Raw genomic sequence first — 15,880 nt, forward strand, 5'->3', positions numbered from 1 at the left:
AAATAATATTGGCCTTGCACGTTGCCAAGTTTAACTGAAGTAATACATCTTTCCGGCCCGGTTCATAGATGTTGAGTGCATAGAGATTTATATTCCAGGCCCTGTTTTGGGTGAGCCTCATGCTGCTGCGATTCACTTTGCTAGGCCCCAGGTTATCACCTGCCTGCAGGAAATCTGTGAGCTCTTGCCACTCCCCTGGTAGATTCCCCTGTGTTTAGTATTCACCTTTCCCAGCTCTACTCACACATGCATAAGGTAACCCAAACCCGTTGGAGATATGTCCTGATCGTATTTTCTCAAAAGCTATCTGGTAGGTCATGAGACATAAAGCCATCCTGTGTCAGAGATTTTTTACATTTCTTCTGTTCAGCCCAGACTGCTCTTCAGCCTTCTTCAACTTTATCCAAATTTTACTCTTTTCACCTAACCTCAGACTCTGCATCTCACTTTTGCCATTTCCCCTATTTCTGATTCTTTCTATGAGCCCATAAAACCTCTCCCCTTATGGCCTTCCTAGTCCTGAACTGGGCTGCTTCCTCTCTCCTCAGGTCTTATCCCTTTATTTCCTGTTCTTCCACCCAAGTTTCCTTTCCTTCTCTCTAAAGCAGCCTTTGATCCCCACCACGACCACCAAGGAAAAACCACAGTAAAGAGCATCGGAAAACTCAACAGGCTTTTTTATTACTCAGCTATTAATTCTAGGACATGTGTTTATTCAGTTTCATTAAGGTTTAAAAATATATCAGAAGAGGGAAATTTGTATCTATCTATCTATGTGCATATTATATCTATCTATATTCCTATCTATCTATCTATATCTATCTTGTGTCTATCTACATATATATGCGGAAAACCAGCTGGTACCCAAAGTGGCACCAACAATCTTAGAAGCTCTTATTTTGCATAGCCATAGTATCTAGCCATTTCCATCTCTTTTTCCTTCTCGATGAAATACTGCACTTTCCCCAAAGATGTACATTTGGCAGCATTCTCACGCTCTTGCTGAGCCAGCTTCTTCATGGCCTCGCGCTCTGGCCTCTGCTCTTTTGTAATGGGCGTTGACATTTCTGGCTCAGGAACATTTGGATTCCTCCATGGAATTCGTTGGTAGCGCAAGTCTTGGAGTGGATATTGGGTTTGAGGCTTGGGTGGTGGCTGGAGTTTGGTCACAGCAGTGGAAACGGGCCCCTGCCGCAGAGAAGTGCAGGATGATGTTTTGTCGGGTGCGGGCCCAGAAGCAGCCCTCTGAGGGACACTGGGCGACCTAGGGTTGTTCAAACCTGGTTGGGTTGTGTTGATTGGAATTGGCTGAGCTGGCCTGGCAGGACCTGTCAAGGATGCATTGGCAGGAGCTGGTTGGGATGGATTGGCTGAGTTAGTAGCACCAGGCTGGGCAGAGTAAGCCATAGCAGGCCTATGTGAGGCCAGAGACTGTGGCCTCCGAGGAGCAGGTCGAGGTCGAGGCCTGTCCAGGGTCAGAAAAGGCAAAGGTATCAGCCTGACCTTCCCAGGAGGTGGCAGCTCAAACTGGGATGGAGATGGAGACTCCTCTTCAGCACTGCCATCTCGTTTCTGGGCTTTGACTTGAGTTTTCTCAGGACTTTTACCCTTCCATGGGGTATCCGGCTGTCGTTTGATAGCTCGGGCTGGCTGGGGTTCTCTGGTGTTGCTAGAGTTTCCTAGGGCCCGAGAGGAAGAGAGCCCAGCTTTCTTGTCATTCTTCCTCCCCAGTGCATGAAAAACCTGCACAGACTCCAGCATGTGCATGCCTAGGCTGCTTCGAGGCTTTTTGAAGACCTCTTGGCTAAGGTCAGGTTGATTTTTCTTCCGCTTCATCCTGGGAATAGTTGGCTTCCCTTCTGCCTGGACTTTGTTCCCTGGCTGCTTACTCTCTTCAGCTTTCCTGGACTGATTTTCTCTTGATCTTTTGTTTTTTTCCTGCCCGTGGCTCTTAGTTTTGCTCATCCTGCTAGAGGCACCATTCTCAGGTTCGCTCTTAGGATGCTTGACCGCATTCACAGGAGCCCTGTCACTGGCTGCAGCACTGCAAACAACCACTTCTTCCCCTAACAGGCACTCTGGGTTCTTTGGCTGGCTTTTGGCTCTGGGAGCACCACTCATATGCTCAGAGGCTTTACGCCTGTTCTTCCTGACCTGATTGAAGGGACCCGTTATGGTACTCGTCTTGTCCTGCACCTGATTCATCTTGATGGCTCTGGTGTCTTTGGCTTTGATGGCTGTGAGATCTTTGGATTGGTCAAGGTATTTCAAGGAATTCGAGAGCTGGGGAAGGTGAATATCTTCCACCAGTTTAGGAGTGTTCTGAAAACCACTGCTGGGCTCAATCCCATTTTCAAGTGTCCCTTGGTCCTCAAGACTAAGGCTGTTCTTTCCGAGACTGGCATTGTCAGGACCAGGAGGTTCCTTTTGTCCAGGAGGATCAATGCACGCCAGAATCTGGTGAATGTCAGGGATTTCTAAAGGGAGTAGTGGAAGATCTTGGTTTTCTATTGGGATCTGGTCGTCATCCAGAGGCTTCGAAACCTTGGTTTTCATCTCATCCGAATTCTTATGCTCTGCTTGTTCCTTGCTTGAAGGTTGCAATCCCAGGGAAGTCTCCATCCCAAAGGAAGTTTCCATCACTACAAAGGAATCAAGGAAAACGTCAGCCCCTGGGTAAGTGAGATACTCCCCCTACGTACATACACAGCAATCAGGCACCTTCCAACAGTGGGCAAGGCATTTCCACTAGCTCTTCTTAAGGACCATGGACAGGACCTTGTGTTAAAAGATAGGAAGGGACCGGTCTACTTTGCATGTGATCATTTGATCTCATGGTTTGTTGGTTTTCTTGGTATTTCATAGGGTTGTGGAAAGTGACTAAAAAGTGAACGTGATTTTTGAACTATGAAATGTTTTATACAGCCTAGTATTCTCATATACAGTCCTTTCAATTCTCTCCACTCTTCTGAGGGAATAAGAACACTTCATGTCAAGGACCGGGACAGAGAGTGGAGCCCTTGCTCATGAAATACACAAGCAAGGACGCATTCTGAGCCGGCTTGCTATGGGCAGGATCTCTGAACACAAGGTCTGAAATCCTGGTGTACATTAAGGGAAATTAAACTGTCACTACCACATAAGAATTCTGAAGTGCCTTCCAAAGAGACTAAAGCAGTAGATCAGGGAAGGCCCTTAATTACAGTGTGGTGGTGTAGGGAGACTGAGGAGCACGGCAGCAAAGAGTGAGGCATCCCTTGGTGTGTTCTTGATGTTCTCTTGTGTGTAGCATAGATGGCATTGTAGTATCCCACCTTCCCACCTATATAGAGTCTGAAAGTGGAGAGCACTGAGCAATGGTGGTGGTTAAACTCTCAGGACCTAAACTCTACCTATCTGTGGACTCACCACTTCTCAGCTGCAGACGTGACCCTCCTTTGCAATGCTGACTTAAGTCCTCTCCCTTCTTGCTGTTTGGACTCACCTTGAAAAGGTATTTCTGCCATGGATTGAGCGGACACCGAGTTGTAGGTTCCAGGCGTGGAGACTGGTGTTAGGACATTTGTGGCCTGAAACTCCTCCAGCACCATCACTATCTCTGGTTGAGGGGCAGAGGCCCTGCTTCCCGTGTACGACACAGAGCCATAGGACTGCAGGCAGGGGCCAAGCTCTCCACACTGTAGAGGCCCCAATGTGCCTTGATTATAGTAATACATCTGGCTTCCTTCCTGGTAGGGAAGTGACAGGCTATGTCCCTGATTTGGAATCTGAGATGGTGTCCCCTGAGCAAGGCTGGCAGACAGTGATGGATACAGAGGGACCACAGTATTGGCAACTGAAGTTTTATCATACTGGGCTGCCATAGACGTGGCAGAAACAGCTGTGTCTTGGTCAATGACAATCACAGTGTAGTCTTCAAGTGAAGATGACTTCTTTTCAGTGCTTCCTGTGGTATCCCACTTAAGAATACCTGGATAGGAGGCAGCTGAAGTGGAGATCTGGCTCTGGCCAGTCACCCCAGACAACATAGCTGTGCTAGAATGTGGGTAAGGGTAGGCACTACCTATGAGTGGCTGGAAAGAGGTGCCAGAGGCTGATGGCAGTAGCCATGCCGAATTGACAGCTGGTGCACGGGTGCTGGAAAAGTTGCAGACACTTCCTTTTATGGAAACTGCATTGTTCACCACAGGAAGAGAGAGCTGAAGAGAATTTGCAGCTCCAAGTACAGATGGATTTTGGAAATTTTCTGCAGGAAACAAAAGGGTGATGAAAGATCGATGAGATTGATAAACGTTCACTTTCTTTAAGGAACAGCATTATGTTAAGCTTGTTGCAATCAGGAAGTCTCTAATACCAATGCTCACTGAGATACCAAAAATCAAAGCTGATGATGTCCGTAAGTGCTGGAACACTTTGGTACTCTTCTGAGGAACTGCCTCTGCTCCAACCTGGGCACAGATGTGCAGAAGACCCAAGTGGTCTGCTACATATGTTGTTCCCAGGTTAGAAGCAAACTTCTCCCTGCCCTGTCTTTCCCTTCAGCGGGTACTAGCATGGTCTCGTAATTATCTCCTAGAATCGAAGCATTTCAGAAGTAGGAGGCCCTTAGCAAACTTCAATTTGAACATTCTCATATTACAAGTGAGGAAACTGAGGCTCAGAGAGGTCAGATTGACTTAGTCAGGTTCTCTCATTTTGTTAGTATCATTACCAGGTTACAGACCCTGACTCCATTGCTAGTACTCTTGCTCTGAGCAAAGGCCAGAACCAGGGAGAAATACAACGTTAAATACAGGCAATTTTATTTTGTCCATTAGAAAACTGTACAGCTACTACTATTGTAATCTTCGGTCTCATTTTGCTTGGGTAGGTCACATGCCATTTCCTAGAGTTCACATGTAAGCCCGTCCAGTTGGTAAATGTAAAGGACCATACTTTACCCTCTTCAAACCTAGCTTCTGATCCAAAGTCAAAATGACTACCTGAGTGTTTCTCAAGAAATGCTTTTGGGGAAAAAAAAAAACGTTATTGAAACTCTGTGAGCTTTAGGTTACTCATCTAAAAAGTGATCATCATAATAATACCTGGTATCATTCATACATGTATGAAGGTAATACATATGACTTGTAGAAAGGAAGATCATGAAGTTGTGGAAAGACAATACGACAAAAATCATGAAAAACGCATAACATCCCACTACGAAAAGGAACACATAGCTATTAATGAAAGTTGAGCTATAATGACTACAGCAGGAATCAAAGCTTAGTAATTTTAATCATAAATGAAGTTCTGTTACCATAGATGTAATATTATGAAAGTGAATATTGGCTCCTCTACTTCAGACAATACTGCTAACCAAGAACAGACCACGATAGAAGGTGACTTTGAATGAACCAATACACATAGACAGAGAAGCCATATTAATATAAAGGTGTAATAAGCAGGAAAATGCAGTAAATGCGAATATATTTGGTGAGCCATAATATCTGCCGGCAAATATTTTAATAAAAACTGGTAAAAGCAGAGGGCAAAACAATAACCATAAAGGAATTCCTTTATTGTGCTCATTCCTATTTCTCTGAATATTACCCAGCAAGTAGCAGATATTAATCCTAGTTGAAATAGATAGTTCAATTGATAGAGCCACATAAGGAGAAAGAAAAGTATCATGAAGATTTTTATATTTATCCTGCAAACATAGATTATAATCATCGTCAACATCTAAGAAAATGTCACCCCAAAGCCTAAAAAGATCACCTAAAAAGAATCCAGTTTTAAAAACAACCCAAAGGACTCCACGAATTTGTTCGGATAAATGCGGAATTACAGATGTGGTGCTTGACGTTTTCTTTTTATTCTTAGGTAGGTCGTTCTTTATATTCTTAAGTCTAAAAATGGTTAATGACTGTTCATCAGTACGCACTCTGATTCAGGAAGAAAATAATTGTAAAGATGAAAAGCAGCCTTTACTTGAAACCTACTTAGCACGCAAAGGAATTTGTCCTTCTGATGCAAGTTAGGATACATCATTTTTGAAACACACAATTTTATTTTCAATATTAGAATAATCCATACGTTTTAAAAATCAGGGGACAAAAAACACTTAAAATTCTGTTCCCTCCAGCCCCCTAGATAACCACTTTTCTTAATTTTTTGTTTATGCGAAACATCATTTCTAAACCATTTCTTCACTGTTCATTTATAAAACTGTCAAGTGTCATCTGAGTTCAAAGAAGAAACAGAAAAAAACCAGGCAACTACATATGACTTTCCTGGTGAGCTGCTTTTCCTAGTGACACCCTGCTGTAGCCTTAGTTTCCTTCTTAGTCCGGTCATCTAAGCACTTGCTGACTTCATTGTGCCCTGCTCTGAGGAGATTTCCCTCTATGCTCGTGCCCCTTTCATATAAAATCTCGAGTCCCCTTCAGCATTCCATCACAAACTGCCTTCTTTTTTCCTGAGAACTCCTGCGTGCTCTCCACCTCTTTCATCTAGTTTCTCCTTCCTCATTTTTACATTCACTTGCCCCTGTCAGTTCCTGTTGGCCTGTGCTGGATGAAAACAGTTGCCAAACTTCCTTGCCCCAAGAACTTCTGTCTCCTTCTGGCCCGCTACTCTCCATCCCCTCTCCCTATATGTCTTCACCTAGTTTACACAGAAAACGCCACAACAAGTGAATGTTACTTTTTGAACAGCACTGAATTTGAAATACTGGAGTTAATGTATTACTACAGGGAGACAATTACAGATGAAACCTCTTGGTAGATGTTGTTAGTTTTCTACACCACCGAGGCTTTTTCTCTGTTTCTCTTGAAGCAAACAGTCTCAAGAAGTGTCTAATTTCATTTTCTGTGCACAAGCTCTTTAAGATCTAACATTAGAAAGGAAAGGGTCCAGAAAGAATAACCAATCTATTATCCTAATATAACATATGAGGAAACAGATTTTGTGAGAGAGTAAATGGTTTGTCCGAAGTTACACAGCTAGTACATGTCAGAGCCAAAACTGAAATGAGGTTTCCAGATTTCTGGTTCAATACTTTACCCCATTATTCTAAAGTGTCTTGACTGTACTACTAACTTTAGGGGGAAGAAATCCAATGAAACACTAGAAAGTTCCTGTCCTTACCTGACATGGAGAGAGACGAGGAAACGTCAACTGAGGACACACAGGATGAGGAGACGATACTGGAGGATGTCTGGGTGGCAGAAGCCAAAGGGCGCATGTGTCCAGTACAGAGGTTACCGATCACTGGCCACTGGCCACTGGCGATGATTCGAGTTTATTGACACACAACTCCATGGAAACCCCAAGATTCTACCAGGTGGCAGTAGGTTGGTGGGCAAATGATGTCACAAAACAGGCAGTTTAAAGGTATCCGGTAGCCAATAGAGACGTCAAATTTCCAACAGGAAGGTGAGATTGGACGGAGAGAGTGGCAGGAGCAGCATCTAAATGTCTGAACTCTGGGGAGGTTCAATACTGCAAGGCAGACATGATAGTTCCACGTTCCCCTAGATCATCTCAGAGCTTCTTATAGATGTTCATTAATATAATTAACTAAGAGTCATTTATATTTTGTATGTTATTTTTAATGGAATATATAATATTATACATTTCTAAGTAGATATTACATATTCAGTTAATTAATATCCTTGGGGAGGAAGGAAAGGGACACCTAGTGTAAGCAATAGCAGTTGTTCTGAAACTATTTCAGTTATTTTGCTTAGTGAAATTACTGCAACTTTCAGGGAGCAAAGGAAGGGATTAAAGGGCTCTTTCTGTGCCTTGGTTGAAGACTAGGGTGAGTGTGCCTTGTAGGGAATGATGTAATCCACGGCTCTTCCCTTAGTTTCTTCTCCTTGAATCCTACCTTCCTTGGGCTGGGCTGGGCTGGGCTGGGCCGGGCCAGGTGGTGCCAGATCGGACTTGCAACTCTCTTCTGCTCTCCTTTCTTCCCCTTCATTTTAGGCATTGTTTCTGAGATGAGCCTTGATGTTGCCTTCTTATGCTCGTGGATGTTACTTCCTGCAAACTTCAAGAAGCAGCGGTCTTCCCTTCAATGCCCCGATGCTTTGAATAATGGACTCTGCCTAGTCAAAGCCAACACCAGAGTGGTAGATGATACAGGTAACTGCAGACGTTCCTTCTTCTGGTCTGTGGTCACAATTCTTTTGCCCATAAGTTGCTACCTCTGGCTCCTTGCACCTCTTCATAGACATTCTGCCATCCTGCTCTTTTATACGTGGGAAGCATTTGGGATATTTTCTCTCTTCTCACTCGAGAGAATCCAGTGTGACAGTTACTGTAGCTTCCTCTCCCTTGAAAACAGCCACTGGAGAATCTTGGGCATCTAGGATTTTTCCTATGCCATGCTTGAGTGCAATGCCAGGCAAAATGAAGAGAAGAATAGTTAGAGAAAGAAGACATCGATGGAAAATAGGGAACGGGTAAGGCAAGGGCACAGGAAAAAAAGAGACTCATGTACTTTTTGGTTTCTGTAAGAAAAAAGTTGGCATTCTTTGGCCTCATTTTGTACTAGCAGAACAGACAATTCAATGTGTGTGGTGTGTGTGTGTGTGTGTGTGTGTGTATGTGTGTGTGTGTGTGTGTGTGTGTGTGTGTGTGGGTGTGGGTGGGTGGGTGGGTGGGTGGGTGTGTGTGTGTAGATATACGTTTTTGACGTGTATATGTTTTATGTAGCTAGAGAATCCAGAACCTGCCATGGATTTGTGCACTGAAGAGAATAGTCATAAATGGATTTGCTTTTTTTGTTTTATGTCATATTACCTTATGTATGCCATTCATTATTATGTTTGTAGAATAGGGATTGCTTTTAAATGCTTTGGTTTTTCTACATGTTTTTTTTTTCCACCCCTAGTCCTATGTTTCAAGAATCCAACCCTGGAAGACATATCGCATGTTCTTTTCTCTTGATTAGCTTATATTGAAACATCGCAAACTAACTTGACCTGATGGATTTTGTGGAGAAAATTAAAGAGGGGTCCGTGAAAAAGGCATTGTGGTGAGCTATACCACAGTAAGTGTGGTGTTACTTATGTGCCTGAGCATAAGGAACAGATGTTGCTGTCAGCCCACTTTGCCTGGTTGCCTTTGTTTTTGTTCCCCTGTTTAGTGCTTTTCTCACCAACTTCTCTTGTGACCGTGATAAAGTGAGTTAAGGCTGAGTTGCTAACGGTTGATATGTGGATTAAGCTGGTTTGGGGAAGGAAATGCGTGGCTAGAATCATTTTTCTTGGTGGCAAGCTTTCAGGCACGCCTAGAACCATCTTTCTGGGGACTTTTCTAGTGGCAGTGAGAAGGTAGCATTCGATACAAGATGCTAAGAGCCCAGAAGAAGATACATTGATAGGTGGGACCTGTAACGATCAGTATTGCTTTTATAGACTTATTTTTCCCATCTCTTCCCGTCATGCTCCTACTGCTTCTTATGCAATTTCAGTGATTGTATGTGTGCGTCTGTGGGGGTGATGCTTATCTGAGAAGAAATTGTGAAAGGTGTGGCAGGGTAGACATATGGTTTAACTTTCCAAGTGTTTTTCCCTTTGAGCTTAGCTTCCCCTCTCACATAGCTTACTTCCATAATACTAACATGGAATGTGAGGCTAACAATGTATACGAAGTGTCTGCAAGCCAAGCAGTGTCGATTTTCTCTGTGGTCCCACAGAAATCAAGGGCATCCATAGCTACTACATGTTTGGGTGGGTGATATGGATAGGGAGGAGCGTGGTAAGAACAACAACGTGTTTACATATGAAAATGCTCAGTTGCAACATTCAATTCTATTTAGGCAAATGTTTCTCATAGTTTCGTCTCTCCTGGTTCCTTGCCTCTGTAACGATTTTCTCTCCACAGTTTCTAGCCACTTAATTCTAGCTCCCAGTCTCAGCATCATCTTAACCTCTAAAATGAATCTCAAATGTAGGAGGAAGAACCTAAAGAGCTTCAGTCTAACACTCTGGAACTTGGTTAAGCTCTATCCTGACTAAAGCCTCCGTTTTCATAGTCAGAGTGTTATCTTGTTCCAGAGACCCATTCCCTGCATTTCGTACCCATCAGGATAACTGGGCTCGTCTCAGTGTAACATCCCCAGACCTAAATGACATAAATCAGAACGAAAAGAGCTGAGAGAACTCAGTACACAATTAAAAATTTTAAATATTCTAAGAACTAAACACCAAACTAAACGCAACACAAGGGTAAATGAAAACACAAGAAATACTTTAAAATGAAAAAGAAGATGATAGAAATGATTCTAGAGAAATGGCAAATATAAAAGGTAAGCAAAAAAAGCCAGGACAGTTCTGAAAAGGGTAGTGCAGAAGCATTTAGAATAACACAAAAATGATATTTCAAGTCAGTCGGACGGATTACTCAATAAATTGGGATGCGTACATCATGTTGGGCTACATATAAAAAAGTTCTCTGGAAGGATCCAAAAAGTGGCTAAAGTAGATGTCTCTGAGGGAGGGGCGAAGTGCTTGGCTGAGAAATGGGGAAAATGGTGAATTTCCACTGAATAGCCTTTTGCATCTTTCTAATGTTCTGTCATGTCAATCTATTACCTCCCAAGTCTGAATGCCTGGGTTCAAATTGCTCCCCCAATTGCTAGCACTTAATTTTGGGCAAATGCTTGACACTATCGCTTTATCTGTGAAATGGGGTGAGTACCTTAGCCAGGTGCTGCCTGGCACAGAATAAACTCTCTCTACGTGTAAAGGACTAAAGAAACAACCCAGTGTCCAGCAGCTCTTGAACAGATGAACTGAGGTGGTATGTCCAGAAAATAGAATATTCTGCAGTCGTGAAAAGGAATGACATAGTGACAGTCTACAACATGGATGAACTTGCAAACATTATGCTGAGTGAAAGGAGCCAGATACCAAACGTTACACTATGTGATTCCATTTACAGCATGTATATGAAATGTCCCCAAAAGGCAAATCAGTAGAAATTACCGGTCGCCTGGAGCAGGAGTAGGAGGGAGGGGGTAGAGAGGACTCTTTTTAGGATGATGAAAATGGTATGGATGAGGCAGTGGTGACGGGTGCACAACCTTGGGAATGTAAGAAGTGCCACCGAACTGTGCGCTTTTAAACGGTCGATTTTACGTTGAGCGAATGATACCTCAAAGACCAGTTTTACTGCTGTAAAGTACTAACTCTCCCGTGGTGACGATCGGCTGCCGCATTTCTCCCTTGCCCCCCTCCCTGCCTTTCCTGCGCTCCCCCCGCCGTCTCCCACCCGGTCTCCCTCACGCGCGCGCCACCAGGACGCCCGACGAGCGCTCTGGACCTTTGGGCGCCCGCATCCCGGGCCCTCGGAGGGCCGCCAAGTGCGCACGCGCACCCCCGCTCTCACCTAGAAATGGACGCTCCGGGACGAGTTTTCTCCAGCGTTTCGGTTGATGGGGATGGTCCGGGAAGGCAGCACGCGCCCGCGGGTCGGTGGAGAACTTGCTGGGCTTTTCACCTTAATATTCAGGCCCCTCCAGAAGCTGATCTCGTCCACCCGAAACCTCCAGATGCTGTGCTCTGAAAGCCAGGTTGACCGCCTGTGGGCGCTTGCAAACACTGAGGACTTGGGGGGCTCGTAGGCTTCCAATGGAGGCCTTGCTCCTTTGCGTGCAATGCGACCCAAGCCCCAGTTGAACCTGCTACTGAAGTGGCAGGGCGGTAAATAATATTGGCCTTGCACGTTGCCAAGTTTAACTGAAGTAATACATCTTTCCGGCCCGGTTCAAAGGTGTTGAGTGCATAGAGATTTATATTCCAGGCCCTGTTTTGGGTGAGCCTCATGCTGCTGCGATTCACTTTGCTAGGCCCCAGGTTATCACCTGCCTGCAGGAAATCTGTGAGCTCTTGCCACTCCCCTGGTAGATTCCCCTGTGTTTAGTATTCACCTTTCCCAGCTCTACTCACACATGCATAAGGTAACCCAAACCCGTTGGAGATATGTCCTGATCGTATTTTCTCAAAAGCTATCTGGTAGGTCATGAGACATAAAGCCATCCTGTGTCAGAGATTTTTTACATTTCTTCTGTTCAGCCCAGACTGCTCTTCAGCCTTCTTCAACTTTATCCAAATTTTACTCTTTTCACCTAACCTCAGACTCTGCATCTCACTTTTGCCATTTCCCCTATTTCTGATTCTCTCTATGAGCCCATAAAACCTCTCCCCTTATGGCCTTCCTAGTCCTGAACCGGGCTGCTTCCTCTCTCCTCAGGTCTTATCCCTTTATTTCCTGTTCTTCCACCCAAGTTTCCTTTCCTTCTCTCTAAAGCAGCCTTTGATCCCCACCACGACCACCATGGAAAAACCACAGTAAAGAGCATCGGAAAACTCAACAGGCTTTTTTATTACTCAGCTATTAATTCTAGTACATGTGTTTATTCAGTTTCATTAAGGTTTAAAAATATATCAGAAGAGGGAAATTTGTATCTATCTATCTATGTGCATATTATATCTATCTATATTCCTATCTATCTATCTATATCTATCTTGTCTCTATCTACATATATATGCAGAAAACCAGCTGGTACCCAAAGTGGCACCAACAATCTTAGAAGCTCTTATTTTGCATAGCCATAGTATCTAGCCATTTCCATCTCTTTTTCCCTCTCGATGAAATACTGACTTTCCCCAAAGATGTACATTTGGCAGCATTCTCACGCTCTTGCTGAGCCAGCTTCTTCATGGCCTCGCGCTCTGGCCTCTGCTCTTTTGTAATGGGCGTTGACATTACTGGCTCAGGAACATTTGGATTCCTCCATGGAATTCGTTGGTAGCGCAAGTCTTGGAGTGGATATTGGGTTTGAGGCTTGGGTGGTGGCTGGAGTTTGGTCACAGCAGTGGAAACGGGCCCCTGCCGCAGAGAAGTGCAGGATGATGTTTTGTCGGGTGCGGTCCCAGAAGCAGCCCTCTGAGGGACACTGGGCGACCTAGGGTTGGTCAAACCTGGTTGGGTTGTGTTGATTGGAATTGGCTGAGCTGGCCTGGCAGGGCCTGTCAAGGATGCATTGGCAGGAGCTGGTTGGGATGGATTGGCTGAGTTAGTAGCACCAGGCTGGGCAGAGTAAGCCATACCAGGCCTATGTGAGGCCAGAGACTGTGGCCTCCGAGGTGCAGGTCGAGGTCGAGGCCTGTCCAGGGTCAGAAAAGGCAAAGGTATCAGCCTGACCTTCCCAGGAGGTGGCAGCTCAAACTGGGATGGAGATGGAGACTCCTCTTCAGCACTGCCATCTCGTTTCTGGGCTTTGACTTGAGTTTTCTCAGGACTTTTACCCTTCCATGGGGTATCCGGCTGTCGTTTGATAGCTCCGGCTGGCTGGGGTTCTCTGGTGTTGCTAGAGTTTCCTAGGGCCCGAGAGGAAGAGAGCCCAGCTTTCTTGTCATTCTTCCTCCCCAGTGCATGAAAAACCTGCACAGACTCCAGCATGTGCATGCCTAGGCTGCTTCGAGGCTTTTTGAAGACCTCTTGGCTAAGGTCAGGTTGATTTTTCTTCCGCTTCATCCTGGGAATAGTTGGCTTCCCTTCTGCCTGGACTTTGTTCCCTGGCTGCTTACTCTCTTCAGCTTTCCTGGACTGATTTTCTCTTGATCTTTTGTTTTTTTCCTGCCCGTGGCTCTTAGTTTTGCTCATCCTGCTAGAGGCACCATTCTCAGGTTCGCTCTTAGGATGCTTGACCGCATTCACAGGAGCCCTGTCACTGGCTGCAGCACTGCAAACAACCACTTCTTCCCCTAACAGGCACTCTGGGTTCTTTGGCTGGCTTTTGGCTCTGGGAGCACCACTCATATGCTCAGAGGCTTTACGCCTGTTCTTCCTGACCTGATTGAAGGGACCCGTTATGGTACTCGTCTTGTCCTGCACCTGATTCATCTTGATGGCTCTGGTGTCTTTGGCTTTGATGGCTGTGAGATCTTTGGATTGGTCAAGGTATTTCAAGGAATTCGAGAGCTGGGGAAGGTGAATATCTTCCACCAGTTTAGGAGTGTTCTGAAAACCACTGCTGGGCTCAATCCCATTTTCAAGTGTCTCTTGGTCCTCAAGACTAAGGCTGTTCTTTCCGAGACTGGCATTGTCAGGACCAGGAGGTTCCTTTTGTCCAGGAGGATCAATGCACGCCAGAATCTGGTGAATGTCAGGGATTTCTAAAGGGAGTAGTGGAAGATCTTGGTTTTCTATTGGGATCTGGTCGTCATCCAGAGGCTTCGAAACCTTGGTTTTCATCTCATCCAAATTCTTATGCTCTGCTTGTTCCTTGCTTGAAGGTTGCAATCCCAGGGAAGTCTCCATCCCAAAGGAAGTTCCCATCACTACAAAGGAATCAAGGAAAAAGTCAGTCCCTGGGTAAGTGAGATACTCCCCCTACGTACATACACAGCAATCAGGCACCTTCCAACAGTGGGCAAGGCATTTCCACTAGCTCTTCTTAAGGACCATGGACAGGACCTTGTGTTAAAAGATAGGCAGGGACCGGTCTACTTTGCTTGTGATCATTTGATCTCATGGTTTGTTGGTTTTCTTGGTATTTCATAGGGTTGTGGAAAGTGACTAAAAAGTGAACGTGATTTTTGAACTATGAAATGTTTTATACAGCCTAGTATTCTCATATACAGTCCTTTCAATTCTCTCCACTCTTCTGAGGGAATAAGAACACTTCATGTCAAGGACCGGGACAGAGAGTGGAGCCCTTGCTCATGAAATACACAAGCAAGGACGCATTCTGAGCCGGCTTGCTATGGGCAGGATCTCTGAACACAAGGTCTGAAATCCTGGTGTACATTAAGGGAAATTAAACTGTCACTACCACATAAGAATTCTGAAGTGCCTTCCGAAGAGACTAAAGCAGTAGATCAGGGAAGGCCCTTAATTACAGTGTGGTGGTGTAGGGAGACTGAGGAGCACGGCAGCAAAGAGTGAGGCATCCCTTGGTGTGTTCTTGATGTTCTCTTGTGTGTAGCATAGATGGCATTGTAGTATCCCACCTTCCCACCTATATAGAGTCTGAAAGTGGAGAGCACTGAGCAATGGTGGTGGTTAAACTCTCAGGACCTAAACTCTACCTATCTGTGGACTCACCACTTCTCAGCTGCAGACGTGACCCTCCTTTGCAATGCTGACTTAAGTCCTCTCCCTTCTTGCTGTTTGGACTCACCTTGAAAAGGTATTTCTGCCATGGATTGAGCGGACACCGAGTTGTAGGTTCCAGACGTGGAGACTGGTGTTAGGACATTTGTGGCCTGAAACTCCTCCAGCACCATCACTATCTCTGGTTGAGGGGCAGAGGCCCTGCTTCCCGTGTACGACACAGAGCCATAGGACTGCAGGCAGGGGCCAAGCTCTCCACACTGTAGAGGCCCCAATGTGCCTTCATTATAGTAATACATCTGGCTTCCTTCCTGGTAGGGAAGTGACAGGCTATGTCCCTGATTTGGAATCTGAGATGGTGTCCCCTGAGCAAGGCTGGCAGACAGTGATGGATACAGAGGGACCACAGTATTGGCAACTGAAGTTTTATCATACTGGGCTGCCATAGACGTGGCAGAAACAGCTGTGTCTTGGTCAATGACAATCACAGTGTAGTCTTCAAGTGAAGATGACTTCTTTTCAGTGCTTCCTGTGGTATCCCACCTAAGAATACCTGGATAGGAGGCAGCTGAAGTGGAGATCTGGCTCTGGCCAGTCACCCCAGACAACATAGCTGTGCTAGAATGTGGGTAATGGTAGGCACTACCTATGAGTGGCTGGAAAGAGGTGCCAGAGGCTGATGGCAGTAGCCATGCCGAATTGACAGCTGGTGCACGGGTGCTGGAAAAGTTGCAGACACTTCCTTTTATGGAAACTGCATTGTTCA

The sequence above is a fragment of the Cynocephalus volans genome, chromosome 14 (genome assembly GCF_027409185.1).
Source record: "Cynocephalus volans isolate mCynVol1 chromosome 14, mCynVol1.pri, whole genome shotgun sequence".
Classification (NCBI taxonomy): Eukaryota; Metazoa; Chordata; class Mammalia; order Dermoptera; family Cynocephalidae; genus Cynocephalus; species Cynocephalus volans.